The sequence below is a fragment of the Python bivittatus genome, unplaced genomic scaffold (assembly GCF_059951505.1).
Source record: "Python bivittatus isolate LINGU-HERP-01145 unplaced genomic scaffold, Pbiv_v1 ctg000610_np1212, whole genome shotgun sequence".
Taxonomy (NCBI): domain Eukaryota; kingdom Metazoa; phylum Chordata; class Lepidosauria; order Squamata; family Pythonidae; genus Python; species Python bivittatus.
The window spans coordinates 9574848-9589566 of NW_028277088.1; positions in this window are offsets into that span (position 1 = coordinate 9574848).

Genomic DNA, 14719 nt, shown 5'->3' on the forward strand with positions numbered 1-14719 from the left:
CTTTCAGAATCAAGGGTTGACTTGCCGTGATTATATTGGCTGCCTTAATAGGTTCTAATTACACAATTATACTAGAGTCATAATTTTATGAAGCAAGAATTATATTCAGAGTAAAAGAAAGAACTAGAGTGTCTCTCTAGAAACGGTCCTGTTATTGGAAATTACTGGCAATGAACTGCTGTCATTCCTGGGAACTATTTTTTTTTCTTTCTGCAAAACGGCCAGATTAAAAAGACGGATTGTTCATGGAGGCATGGAGAGAGATGGAAATTGGGTCCCAGCTTTTGAGATGGGTCTTTTTCAAAAAAAGCTTTTGAAAATGGGTGACTCAGTGGGCATTATACTGCCCCAGAAACAGAATGTGGCAGCAGAAGTCTTTACTTCGAATCAGAGCCCATCTGTTCATTACTCTGGATGACGTTGTTCAGGCTGTAGAGGCCACGGGATAAATTTCAGGATTTATAAGAAAAGGCCCTTACTCCCCTTGGCTGAGGCTTTCCCACACTGTTTTAAAGTTCATGTATTTGCTTTAAAAATGTATAAGCCACTTTCTCATGGGCCTGCCCCATTCCTCTTGAGTATGTTAAAATACATGGCTCACAACCCTTGGAAGGGGTCAAGAAATGCAATGGGAGGGACCAGAAATCCAAGTGCCACTACAGGGGACAAAACTCAGATTTTCTATTTTCCCCCCAAGTTTGGGGAATTTTTTTTCTCTTTCCTCATTCACTTTTAAGCCATCTTGCCTCTTTTAGGACTGACTCCACACATTGCCTGCTTCAAATGGGTGCAAAATTATCTGCTCATGATTCAAATTAATGAGGTGGGTGAGTGTGTCAAAACAGTCAACACAGCAGCTGCAATTGCCCAAAACCCTTTTTATGTGATTTTTTCCATTTTTGACTCCCCTTGAGGATGCCCCTGGTGGGAGGTGGAAATGAAAAAAAGGAAAGACTTAAGTTATCTATTTTGCCATTTAACTCTTGAAGGCCCTTCATATAGGGTGACATTTTGACCCCATATTTTGAGGTCACAGAATGAGGACCCTCTGTGGCTGCTGCTACTCCTTCCTTCCTTCCTTCCTTCCTTCCTTCCTTCCTTCCTTCCTTCCTTCCTTCCTTCCTTCCTTCCTTCCTTCCTTCCTTCCAAATGGATAATGAAACGTTGACTAGATCCCTTCAGACAATGTTTGTTTGGAGGGATATGAGCTGATTGGCATCAGATCAGCTATCATACATTCTTCAGAATAAAGAGAACTCTTTTTCTAGCAATAGATTTTTCAAATAATATTCTTTTCAGAAAGAAATGATTTAAAGCTGTGTAATGGATTATCCTGAGGAATTTGATAGTAGGTTAGGAAGTCTGGCTGTTTATCCAGAAGTCATTTTCATTCCTTTCTTTCTTCCTTCAGGCCTGTTGGTCAAAAGACCCCCTTCCCATGACACATCATATGTGACCTTCTCTATCAGTATCTGGAAACTGGATTGGTAGGTAACACTGAGTCCCATTTCTTTAACTGTGATTTGTTCAATTAACAATAATTGGTGGGGTTCATGTAGCACACTAAACCATAAACAATGGTTTATGAAGCTCAACAGCTGGATTCACCCAACATGCCAATATAAACAACATGCATTTTAGTTTACCATATTGCACAAACCAGATTAATATTATATAGGTTGGCCCTAAAAGAATAACAGTCTCAGAAAACAAGGTACAGAAAGCATACACAGCATGGCTTATGGAATTCTTTCTCAGACCTGATCTTTCGTCTCCCTTCACACCAAATTTGGTCCTGTTCTGTTCCACTTTAGGACAATGATTCCATTGATGAACAGGCAAATGGAAAGAGGACTGACTCCCTTTACATAATTTATTTCCAGCATTCTGTTGGGTTGGAAAGAATTAAAAATGAGTTTCGTGTCATTTGTTCCATACATTGAAAAGATCTCCTGTATGTAGGAGTCAGGCCTGTATTAGAGTGTCTGGCTTCAGAAAGAGACAAGATGGGGCAGATGAAGTAGAACAGAGACTTCTGCAAGATTATTCATTTTATGGCGAAAAGCCAGTATCCTGTCACTGAATACATTCATAATTCAGAACTATGTTCTCTACTCAATCTAAAAAAAAGGCACAAGAGTGAAAAATGTTAATTGCTTATGTAACGTGTTTTTTGTTTTGCATGTATTAGAAATGTTCAGCTCGGTGGCAGGTCTAGTTGACCTTGAAAAAGCTCAGCATGGTCAGACCCAGTTAGTTCCCGGATGGGACATTCCCAGGAAATCCAAGCACTCTAGGCTACGTTGCAAGATGAAAACAGAAATCATTTTCCTCTTGTTGTCAAGAAAGCTGTGTGAATGTGTCCATGAAATCCCCTCAATCAAGGGAGACTAGTTTCTTTTAAGAACAGAAATACTACAACGTTTTTCCATTTTATGGGGCTATGAATCTTCCGTGGGATTCATGACCCTTTATTTTAAGACTACTGCATCCGAACCCCAGCCAGATCACCACGATCTCTGCAGTGCCAATACAAAATTAAGCCTGAGAGCTGATTTAAGTAATTTCTAACACATCGACTGTCCTTATTCACGCCTTTAATTAAGCCATAATCTGACTTGCTAGTTAGTGATTTAGCAAGCTGCTTTACAAGACAAGAGTTACATTTTAATGCACAGTACAAATCCAATCCACATGGCTTATTTGGTCAACCATGGCTCAACTTTATGTGTAAACCAGATTATTACATCCAGGAGGAACTCTCAAAGAGCATCTAATTCTTCTGCACTAGATACAATCTGAACCAGTCACTGATTCAGCCAGCCTCATGTCAGAGGCTCTTGCGATCAGTTTTCAACGTGTACTTGTCATTTTCATTAAGTCTTAAGGAGAATGAATGCTAAGAAATATGGTTACCATTGGAAATATTGGAAAATGTGAATAATTTCCAGATTAGTTTGTACACTCCCCGTACAGTAGTCAATTACTATATCCAGATCTGAGCAAGCATGAACCACATGCTAGCACAAATATAGTTTGTTGTTTGTTTATTAAACATCAGCAAACCCCAAGACAATTAACTGGAAGAATGGAAGAAATAACTAGGCAAAAACTGCCTAGAGTCACCCATTGGGGGAGATGGGTGCCATACAAATTAAATAAATAAATACAGAGAGACATGGGCAAAAGGGAAGAATGATTTATCTATTTATCTATTTATCTATCTATCTATCTATCTATCTATCTATCTATCTATCTATCTATCTATCTATCTATCTATCTATCTTTCCAAATTTGCTGGAAACAATATTGTGAGTAATTCACATGGGTGGTCCCGAGGGGAGTGGCCTTTGGTTAATCTAGCTCTAACCCTTTTAGGTACACAGCAGCAGCAGCATGGAGATAGGAAGTAGGACGCCAGATGATACTTCCTCTACTCTGCACCATGAAGGAAATAATTTGGTGAATGAGGATAACGTATCCATAGGAAATGTGCGATTAGCACAGTTAAACTAATGAGACTTGGCTGCTTTTGTTCTTTTCTGAACTTTTTTGAGGTTGCCAAGTGTGCACCTAGTCTCCAAGGCCGAAGGCTCGGCTCTGAAAGAATGGGTGCCAGACTGGGGCTGCAAAACGCCCAATCATCCCTAGGGGGAAGCAAAGCAGTTGAGAGGCCAGCATCTCTCTGTTGCCATCTTGTGGTCACCCAGCCCCAGGAGCTGTACTAAAACGGCTCTGGTAAGGACAACCTGGTTTACCTATCACACTACGTTGCAACTAGGTTGGTTTGTTTTTGCTTGGCACAGGTGAACCCAGCCACTGTGGTTTATAAACTATGGTTTATGGGTCACAGTGCTGCAGGACCTCCGCCTGAACACGTAACAGGGAAGCAGGACATCAAAACAATGATATTTTGGTGACGGCAACGTCATTATTGCTGTTGTTACTGTTACGTTTTAAGTGTACAGCTGGTGCTTGAAGTTGAACGTTGTTGTTATCATTGTTAACTGCCAGGGCCTCTTTCTAGTTTCAGTGGTTCGGCAATTCAATAATTTTTTAAAAATAAAACAACACAGGGCACATTAAAAATGTCTTGCAGTTTTTAATGAATGTCAGCCACAGACCACCTATCTTTCAGCTATGTATTTTATTCTGCCTTTTCTCCACACACAGAAATAGTTCTCTCGCCGCTGGGGTAGTACAGGGATCCAAACTCCAAAGGTGAAGAGATTGTTAAAGGAGGAACAGCTCACCTTAAGAAATTCTGGGGTTTTCCTGCACTGTTCACCCGCAGAAATGAAAAATTGACTTGGGGTAGAAGGTCACACCATGGAAGGGGGTGTGAAATTGGCAATAGTGGGCTTTGTTCCTTTTATGCAGTATTCACATCTTGTTGACTGTTTAATGGATTTTTTTTGAAGAGCATATTATGGAACAGAGGCCAAGTTTTCATAATGTTATCTTTTCATCAAGATTTCTTTATGTAGGCCAACTTGAAGTGGAAAAACATCAGATTATTTCCGCTGATTGGACTACTTTTTATACCTGGGAAGGGCATACCTTCTGCAATTGTTCTATTTGTATATTATTTTTAGGTTGTGTTACCTTATCTGAACTCAATACAGGTAGTCCTCGTTTAATGACTATTCGTTCAGTGACTGTTCGAAGTTACTTACAACAGGTCCTTGTAGTTGCGGCTGTTGAAATGTCCCCATGGTCATGTGATTGCAATTTAGCACTTAGCAACTGCTTGCAATTACATTGCAGCGTTCTGCACTCATGTGATCACAATTTGCGACCTTCGGTGCTGGCTTTCAACAAGCAAAGTCAATGGGGAAGTCAGCAGGAAGTTGCAAATGGTGATCTTGTGTCGGTGGGACACTGTGACTGCAAAAGATTCACCTAGTGACAGCAACGGGGACTGCCGGAACTGTTGTCTTAAGTCAGTGCAGTCATGTGACATCACGCTTTACAACCTCATCACTTAGCGATGGTTCCTGGTGCCAATTACCGTTGGTAAATGAGGACTACCTGTAAACTATTTGGAAATCCTGTATTTTCAGGAGATACAGCTACAGGCCTTATCCCAAGGCAGAATTTCCTGTACCAACAGTATTATGGACTTAATTCCCACAATCCCATGGAGTCAGTTCTCTACCCAATATAGGGTCGACAGTGATGAGCTTCGGTTAGAGTGAAGTTGGAAGGAGACGCACAGAATAAATTTCTTCCATGAGATGATCCATTCCGAAAGCTGGGCTTTGAGAAAGAAAGTTGCATGCATTCCTTTGCCCAGGATTTTTTCATTTTAATACAGCCTTATGCAAATAATTCATTAAATGGTCCTATAACAAGCCCTCTAAGTTTTCCATACATCCTGAAAACTATTCATTTTATCTTATATAAAGCAAATATAATCCTGCTGTTCCTAATAAAAAATGATTTCCTTCTTCATTTTTTAAACAAATTAATTTTATCTAATGTTGAGCAACCTAACCATCAACTATTTTGCACAGCTGAAAAGAACAATAGCAAAAATGTATTCTGTTTTCTTATTCAGGAAATCCTACACTATGCTTGAAAGAGGTTTGGGAGTCAGATTTAGGTAAGCAGGTAGGTCATGCAAAATGGCACCCTTTGGGGAAATCTGGGGGATTTTTATCCACTTCATTGCAGAAATTCTATCTTAAGAGAGAAGATAGACAGCACTGGCATTTAACCCTGTAAAAGTCTCACATACATTATATAAAGACTTTAAAAGATGCCAGAAGGGCTGTTTTAATACAAGAAACATTCTTCCCTCTGGTGGGAATGTGATAAAGTCTCAAAATTTTGGAATTTTTTTTTTTTAAATGAAAAATAGCCATAAACAAGGATAGGATTAAATTCTCACCAAGTCAAGGTTTACCACATATAGTTGGTGGAAGGAATAATAAGTTATGAAGTAAGAAAAGTTTACCTGCTTTTAAGAACACCGTTATTTTATCGCCCACCATTGGAAATATTGGAATAGCGTTTACTTGAAAAATGGTTTGATGGGAGTCAGTCGATAGCCCTGCTGGAGACAGCTTCAGAGTGGAGTCGAAGCATGTCTTCATCGTTTTGTGTTCAGAGGAAAGCAAGGAGCCAGTTTTGTGTTCAGAGGAAAGCAAGGAGCCAGTTAGCCAGTTCCCATAGATCAGAACGCAACATGATATTGCCAATGCTTGTTTTGTTACACCAAAATACTACCCCAAAAGGTCTACCCTGCCTTATAATTGCAGCGGCCATGCGTCCTTTATTTCAGAAAGCTGTCTTTTAGATTTATTTTTCAAAAACTCCCTTTTGTCCTTTATTTTGGTCATTTAACCTTTGCCGTACAAATGGTACCACTTAATGCAGAGTCTTTCACATTCATGTGAAAAATAGGGGAATTGAATGGTCTTTTTGAAATAAATTCACAGTACTGTTTTAGATATTTTCATTAGAATATGCGTTTTGGTGAAGTTTTTCTTCGTTTGGATCTTGAATTTTCTTTTGTAAAGCAAAGTTATGAACACAGACAATAAAACTGTTTTATCTTATGAACTGCTTTCAGATTTGCCCCTTTTTCAGGTTTATCCTTTATTTTTCCCAAGAAAATATGGTCACCGTACTTATAATCCACGAGATTTTTTGTATACACTGGAGATCAGTCAAATCATAGAGCAACACGGTAGTTAAAGCAGGAAGCACACATAACCACCTTTTCCCCTCTCAAGCATCGGCCAATATAAGGAGAACTATGAGATCTGCCTGCAAAACTCCAGACAGCCACCGGGAGCTTAAAGAAGATCCAGAAACACTTTGCTGCCCTCTTGTGATTTTTTGGAAGGTTGCAGGCCCATATTGGGGAACCATAGTTTACTCCTGGAGGACACCCTCCACATTAAAAAGGGAAAAACCTAATGAGGCATTTCAGGATTCATCAGAAACCAGTGCAAACGGGTGTCACATAAACTACACATGACATAATTTATGAAAACAACTGGGCGCTCCTTCATCTGTTGTCCATAACCACAAAGACAACATAAATAACCATATAATGGGAAATTGTTACTGAGAAACCAGAGCAATAATTCCATTTCATAAAACTGCCCAGGAGCAGGATTCTACTCAATCATCTTTCCCCTTTCACCCTAATGTGAGGCTTTGGCTGCTACAAATTCTTTCTCCATGTCCATTGTCCCTCCTTACACCAACAGTTGTTCTTGTCTCAAGTCATCCACAGGGAGGGGAGTCAAAAGAGTGATGGTAGCAGCCACACAACTGAAGCCCCACAACTTTTTTACATGTATGTGTGGTGGTGGAGGAGAGGGAAAAGAGTCAAGGTGAGTCTTCAGTCACATGGTTATAGCCACTATCTTCACTTTTTTGACCAAAAAAGACACCCCTGAGAGCCACCAACTTCCCCTGTTCTCCTCAAGATCCTTAAACGCTTTCTTTGTTCCACAAAAGACTCTTTGCATGTTTGTTCTTTTCTGCAAAGCATTTAGGTTCAGCCAAAGTTGAACTAAATATGTATCTATAAAACAGCTCTTGAGTGGCAGAGAAAATCCAAATCAAGCTGGATTAATACATGTTTAGCGGATTCACACACTTTCCATTCTGTGCAGGATTATACTTAGGCATTGACTATAACTTCTTTGTCTTTTTTAAAACATTTTTTCTTGTGATAAGAAATGCAGGTTACACATTATACAAATGTTTCACAAGACATATTATTAAGAACTGTGGTTTGGTTTCGGTGCAAAATGTTTGGGTGCAAAGTAAATGGGATCCACTCAGACAGAAAGTAAATTTTAACTTGAGGGCTAATAATATCCCAGTTCAAATTAGAAAATCAGTCATCAGATGCAGTCCAAGTCTTCTGCAAATTATCTTTAGAAACCTCCAGTTGCATCAAAAGATGAAGCAGTATACAACCCCCCTTTTTTTGCACAAGAGGATTGCCCCCAAAAGTATTCTGACACAACCTAATATTAGCACCCCACGAATAAGCTTTTTACATCTATTCTAAAACTCCTATGCTGTTAGGAAGAGCAGCTAGGTGTATTATCGGAAGATCTATGGCAGTGTTTCTCAACCTTGGCAGCTTGAAGATGTGTATGCTGGCTGGGAATTCTGGGAGTTGAAGTCCACACATCTTCAAGTTGCCAAGGTTGAGAAACACTGATCTATGGTGTTCTCTCTCAGGACTTTAATACCACAAAGTGGCTTTTGTCTTCTTTCCTTGTCTTAAGGCACTTCATAATGCATCTCACATCAACATACTCATGTACCTTTCAGCTTACCTGTAGCTCTTTGTACTTGCTTATAGATGAATGAATTGCTGGCATGACCACTGCATCCTTAAATGTGAAAGAATGTCCCCTTCTCTGATGGAGCAAACTTGACCTGAGGCTATGACACTGCTAAGATTCTCTCTTCAGCACGGAGTTTTTATCAAATATTATCAAAATATTTATGGTTATATTGGCTGCTCCTGGCCACCTAAGAGAAATAATTCAAAATATATACAACATGCAAACAAATACATCAAAAAGAAACTTTGTCTCTGAATTCCTGAATCATCATCATTCCTATTAGCATAATTTCTGAATGTTAGAATGCAGCTGTAACTTTTTTTCCATTATGGTTTTACCATAGCACTTCATGCTACAGTACTTTCAAAGAGGCTGTTAATTACATTGTAAGATGCAACTTTTGTAAATGGTTTGTCTCTAGAGATATCAGACTACAACTCTCATCATTCCCTGCCAGCACAGCCACTGGCTAAAAGTCTTCTTATTAGACTTCAGAATTTATCTCAGGAAGTTCTTCTCTTGATGACTTTGGGAAGTTCTTCTCTTGAGGATCTGGAAGTTCTCTTGAGGATCTTGGAAGTTCTCTTGATGACCTCAGGAAATTCTTCTCCTTAGGATCCTGGGACCTTCTCTTGATGATCTCAAGGAAGTTGTTCTCTTAGCAATTCAAATATGTTGCAAGGGAGCCCAATTATTTGGCTGGGTAGTGACCCTACATACAGAAGGCACAGTGAAGCGAACTGCACACTTAAGGCATGCAAAAATGACATCTAGATTTATTGTGAAGGAATGGTGGCACAGTGGGAGTGTATAGTTAGAAGCTCAGCCTACAGCATGTTAATGTTGTACTGTCTCCGAAACAGGGATCTCAGTTTCAGTATCATGGTACATTGAGTGAAATCCCAAACAGAGCAAGGGAAGAATATGCAATGAGAATATCTTGGCCCCCAGAAGAGGCACATGGTAGGAGAAGCTTAGCATTTTGCAAGGATGGCCCGAACTTTAAGGAGTTCAAGTGACTGAATGGGACAGCTGGATCTTAATCTTTCAAATTCTCTCTGGTGCAACACCTTTGGGATAGGCTAATAAAACTAGAAGGTGCAGTTACCAAAAAAGTTACAATGATGCCACTGAACTGAAATAGTGGAAATGTGGCCACAGATTTAGGAAATAAAGATTCCCTCAAATCAAACTCAACCTGTGACACAGCCATATATGTTTTTGGCAACCATGTCTTGCCATCGCCTTCTTCCAGGTTGTTCTAGCCTGAAGCAAGGAGAATAGACATTCTACCAATTAATGAAGTCTTGAAGATTAAAATTAGTTAAGTTTAAAGAATGTGTGGGCAGACAAGATGCATATATAGACTGATGCATCCCTGGAAAATGGAATACATACTTGCTATTCTCTTTGGAGCAATATCTGTGTGAACCCCAGCCAGTGCTCTGTCACTTGAAGTAGATGTTTTTCACACATCATGACATGGTCCAGTATCCCAATGGAACCTAATTTTGTGATTTGGGAAAAGTTCAGCTGATCACCATAGAATGACCAGCTTTCCAGTTAGGACTCTCTTAGAAGGCTCGTGGGATCTCTCAGAGAGCTGAACCTTCTGATGAACATTGTACTGTCTCATTGATGTAATGTTTTCAAACTATGCATCTCTTCTATAATTAGCGGTTACATCACTGCCAAGTACAAGATGTCTTTTCTTAAGCAAACAATTACAACACGTAAAGAAAAATCTAGCTTGCTAATATAACTTTCTGATATTTAGGTTGAGGAGCAATGTGGATTCTCACTTGGAGAGAGCTCAAGGATTTCATTGTTGTGTAATGCTTGAACTTGAAAAGAGATTGTAAGTCATTTTCTTGTTTGTCTTTATGGGGTAACTGGACACTGTGGAAGGTTGCAAGCAATGGTTAAGACAGTATTGGGGATGGCTACAGACACTTATGGGTTAACTACTGGATGGCAGGAGGCAGTTTGCTCAAAGATGCATCTTTTGCCATTGGACTCCCAAGCTGGCAATTAAATATTTCTGAACAGGAAGGAGTACCAAGGCTTTCCTGTTTCCATGAAGCCTTGATTGGGCAGCAAGCTCTAAGCTCTGCATTCTTGGTTGTTCTTTGGTGTCTGCTTTCTGATTTGTTCTGTAGGATGACTTGCGTTCCTTTCCTGCTTTCTAGATTGCTTTTTGGACTGATGGTTCTGAAAACTGTTCTACAGTTCTTGGATCCAGGATTCAGCTAATTGAAGGCATAATGCCAGGCAAGTCCTATGGAAATGTTCATACTGTGCAAAGCCAAAATCATTCAAACTACATTGTGATTTAATGTGTTGTATGTGAACCCAGCCATTGTGATTCATAAATCATGGTTTATAGCTTGTCATACAAGTCAAGATACACCAATATAGCCCATTGTGCTATATGGCCTAGCATATTATGTGAATCTAACGTCTACACCATTTATACATCATGATGCTGCCTTGGAGGTATTGGAATAAGGGGGGAAATCACTAAGGACAACTTAAGCCTGTCTCACTCATGGGCTGAGGGCAAGCTGAAGGCAACATTATGGAGACATGCCAGAAAAGCATGTTGGATTAGGTGGAATGGGAGAGAGAGTCCATTTCCCAGAGAGTTGCACTGCCAGGATTTCTCTCTTAAACTTTTTTTTTAAAGTTTGGCATGCTGCAATACGCCCAGAATCTTTATCTTCATAATGTATTAGACTCCCTTGAAGGAATCAAAAGTAGATAGACAGAATCAGTCTCTATCATCCATCATCTCTCTCATCTATCATCATCTGTCTAATCACCTCTCTCTCAGTGGGTTACTAGACCTTTACCCAATAGCCAGTACCACCGGCTCACTGTTGCACTGCATGTTTCCTTGCCTGTGGTCTGTGTGTATGCATGTGTTGGGAGTAACTGAACTCCTTTGCTGGGTTCAGGCCAATTTTTTTCAAGGACCAGAGATGTATAGCTCTGAGGAAAATAAAATAAAAATCTTAAAATTCATGTGAAATGGTAGAGGAAGGTTTCTTCATGCCTTGTTTTGGCATGAGAGTGCATTGCAGGTGATGGATGGATCTAGGGGAAGTCAAGTGCACCCATATTTAAATAAATATAGCTTCCTATAGCTCTAGTTTGATTATTAAAAAAAAAGAGCTTCAGCATTATTTAAAATTGGCAGAACAAACTTTGGGCCAGATTTCTGATAACTAATGATGGCAATGAAATGAAGTTAAACATTTTTTTGTTGGCCATTGATTTCCATCAAAGACTGTGACTTCCATCATTTTCTTACTAAGTTTTCTGTCAGGAGCAGCAGGAGTACCCCCAGCTATTACTTAACTTGTCCATAAAAGATCTGTAGGGTGGTGGAGGAATCTTTAAAAAAGAAAAGAAAAGAAACAAACCATGAAATAAATGTAGAATTCACAGCATTTTGAGTGTAGTCCAAAAATCTGGAGCAACACAAAACAAACGTTCTCTCATCAAGGAAAAATGGAGGCCCTGCTAGCTCATCACTGTTAAGACCCACCGAACTAAAGGAAAAGGAGTGAGTTTGTCCTTAATTAATCCATTAAAAGTGCTAATTTTACTCGATGATGGTGTGATCTGACCTAATTTCTTCTGCTCAGTGTTGCAAGGAAAGTCTGAATCTCATGGACTCTGAGTATCTGTTCAAACTGCACAGATAAGCACAATTTCTTAAGTCCAACAGGATCTATAAAATAATTTAAAGGGCATGTTTGGGGGAAGGGCCTTAACCTATTCCTCCTCAACCAAGTTAGGTGAGAAGTGAGGCTTGAAGAGGAGTTTTGCTTGCATTTGACTTGACTCAAGTAGATTTGGGTCTACCTACGGATTTCTCTATCAGCCTTTTCACTCAACTCAACAAGGTCAGGGACTGTAGAGAGGATGATGAAGTAACATGCACACACTGATGCCTCTTAAAGCAATTTACCTCTCTTATTCAGGCTTGGCACTTATATAGGATTAGTGTTTTATTATAGATGAAGCACTGGCTATGCTCACACAATCCAAAGCTCTTTTTAGCAGGACTGTGTAGTACTTTGCATTTGATTCTAAAAACCTGCTTTGGAATGTGCAGGAGCACCTTTGTAGGACCTCTGTGCAAGTCTGGAAAGTAGTTACTTTTGGTGGGACTGTGTAGCTGCCCTCTGCAACTGTCATGTGATCCTGGGAAAAGACACAGCTGCTTTACAGGGTTGCAGACTGGTGCTATGATTGCACCCTTGTGCGCTCCAAAACACCTTTATGAAATCAAATTGTTTATTCCACAATCATAGAAAAGCAAATTCTAGTTTTGTGCTATTTGTGGTTTCCATCTAGGTCTCACACCCTTATTTGAAAATATCTTCCTTCTAAATGGATGTGGAAAGGTGAGCAAGAGTGGACTGAGAATAAACACAGGAAATAGGAACTGTAATTTAATATTGGTTTATATAACTGGATTGTTTTAATAGATTACTGCTAATAGAGAGTGGACTAAAAGTAAATATAAATAAAATAGAGCAGCATTTCATCATGACTTGTCTTCTTGACTAAGTAAACTAATGTTACATCAGTTCCTACTTTAGATGTAACAGAAAACTGTTAATTCTGAGAAATCTCAGTCCAAATGTCAAACCACAAGGGGACAGGAAAGAAGCTGTTGAATGATTTGGAAAGCCTAATTCTTTTAATTCATTTAGCCCCCAACTTGAGACTGACTCTGAAGTGTGGACCTTAAAACTAAATCACCCACCCTGATCTGGGGTTTTCTTACTTTTCCCCCTCTCCTGCTTTAAGTATCCTCTTTTCTCGTGAAAGAGAGAACTCGATAGCTTGCTCACTCTGTAGTATTGTTCTGTTTAGGCACAATAGAAGATATTGTCTAACTCTCCCTTCCAACCAAGACAGTAATTCTTTGCTCAGTCAAAATAGAAGTATTTTGCTCTGGAAAGGCATGCCCCTGCCCATTTAGAGCAGAATATTTTATCAGATATTCTGAGCAAAACAATAACCATCAGGTGGGACTATTAATAAATTGATAACTGAAGGAGTAGGTAATCATTAGTTGCTAGTTACTCATGACTTCACTTTGTAAATGCAGTAAGTACATCATTTGAGTTACATAGGGAGACAGTCCTGTACATGTGCAGCTGTCTTAGGTGAAGGAAGGTCATAGATCAGTGTAGAGTATGACTTTTGCACACAGAAAGTTTGTGTCTGATCCTCAAAATATTCAGACATGGCTGAAAGAGACCAAAGTTTAGAGAGCTATGTGTCAGGCAACATCTGGAGGTCAGGAGCAAAATGTTTGGAGCCAGGAAATGAAGATGCAGAAATGAAGATTATTACTACTACTCCATTTCAAGGTAAGCATCATTAATGAAATTGCAAAAAAAGGAGTAAGAAATAGTAAGCAAAAAAAAAAAAAAAAAAGACACGAGGCATATATAAAAAAGCAAAAGATATACAGGTAAAACTAGTCTACATCAACACCAAACATCACTATAGCTCTCTATCTTAGCAGACCATCCTTGCTTTCACCACATCTATATACTGTCTCAAACATCTCATCAACCCCAACTACTCACACATTTTTCAGTTTTTCCCTTCCTCTCATCCCCTTCCCCCTTCCTTATATATTTGTTTTGCAATTCAATCATTTGTTCTCTCTATATGACCAAACCACTTCAGTCTATTTCCTTCATTCACTTCCTGGTCCTTCACTGTTCTATTCAGGCCACATTGTTTCAGGAGCCACTCAAGTCTTGACCCTCTCCTCATGCTATACTTCTTAAGTACTCAATTCCCACCACCTTCAGCTAACGTTTGTTTGGCTTGATGAAGCCAACTTTCACTTCAAATAACGAAGTGCCCAAAGTACATTGGCTTCTTTAAAAAGAAAAAAATCAGGATTGAAGGCTCTATCAGTGCTTTCAGACTTGTCAATTGGCAGGTGTCTAATAACTTAAAAGTAGTTAATGAGCAATTTCTGAAAGTGATTAGAAAGTAAGGTTTGCAAACTTAGTGTCCTTTAAAAGTCTCCACTGCAGTTGCGAGCAAGATAGCTAATCCCGTTGTCTCCCAGCGCTCAAACCCGTGGAAAACTGCTTGTCCTGCACTCTCCTTGTGAGGAGCGGCCATCAAAAGCATATGTGGGCGATCTGTCCTCTCCTTATCTGGAGAGGTTCCAAGGAACCTGTCTACTCACTGGTTCCTTGGTCTTTGCCAGAGTCATTGGCTCTGCTTTTGCAGAGCCGTCTTCAGTTTGCCATGCCTCCCCTGGAAGTCCCACCACCTTGTCACGTTTATTGGGCTTTGCTGAATTGTCTGGATGCATTTTTTAAAATGTGGAATGGAATGTGTGTTTG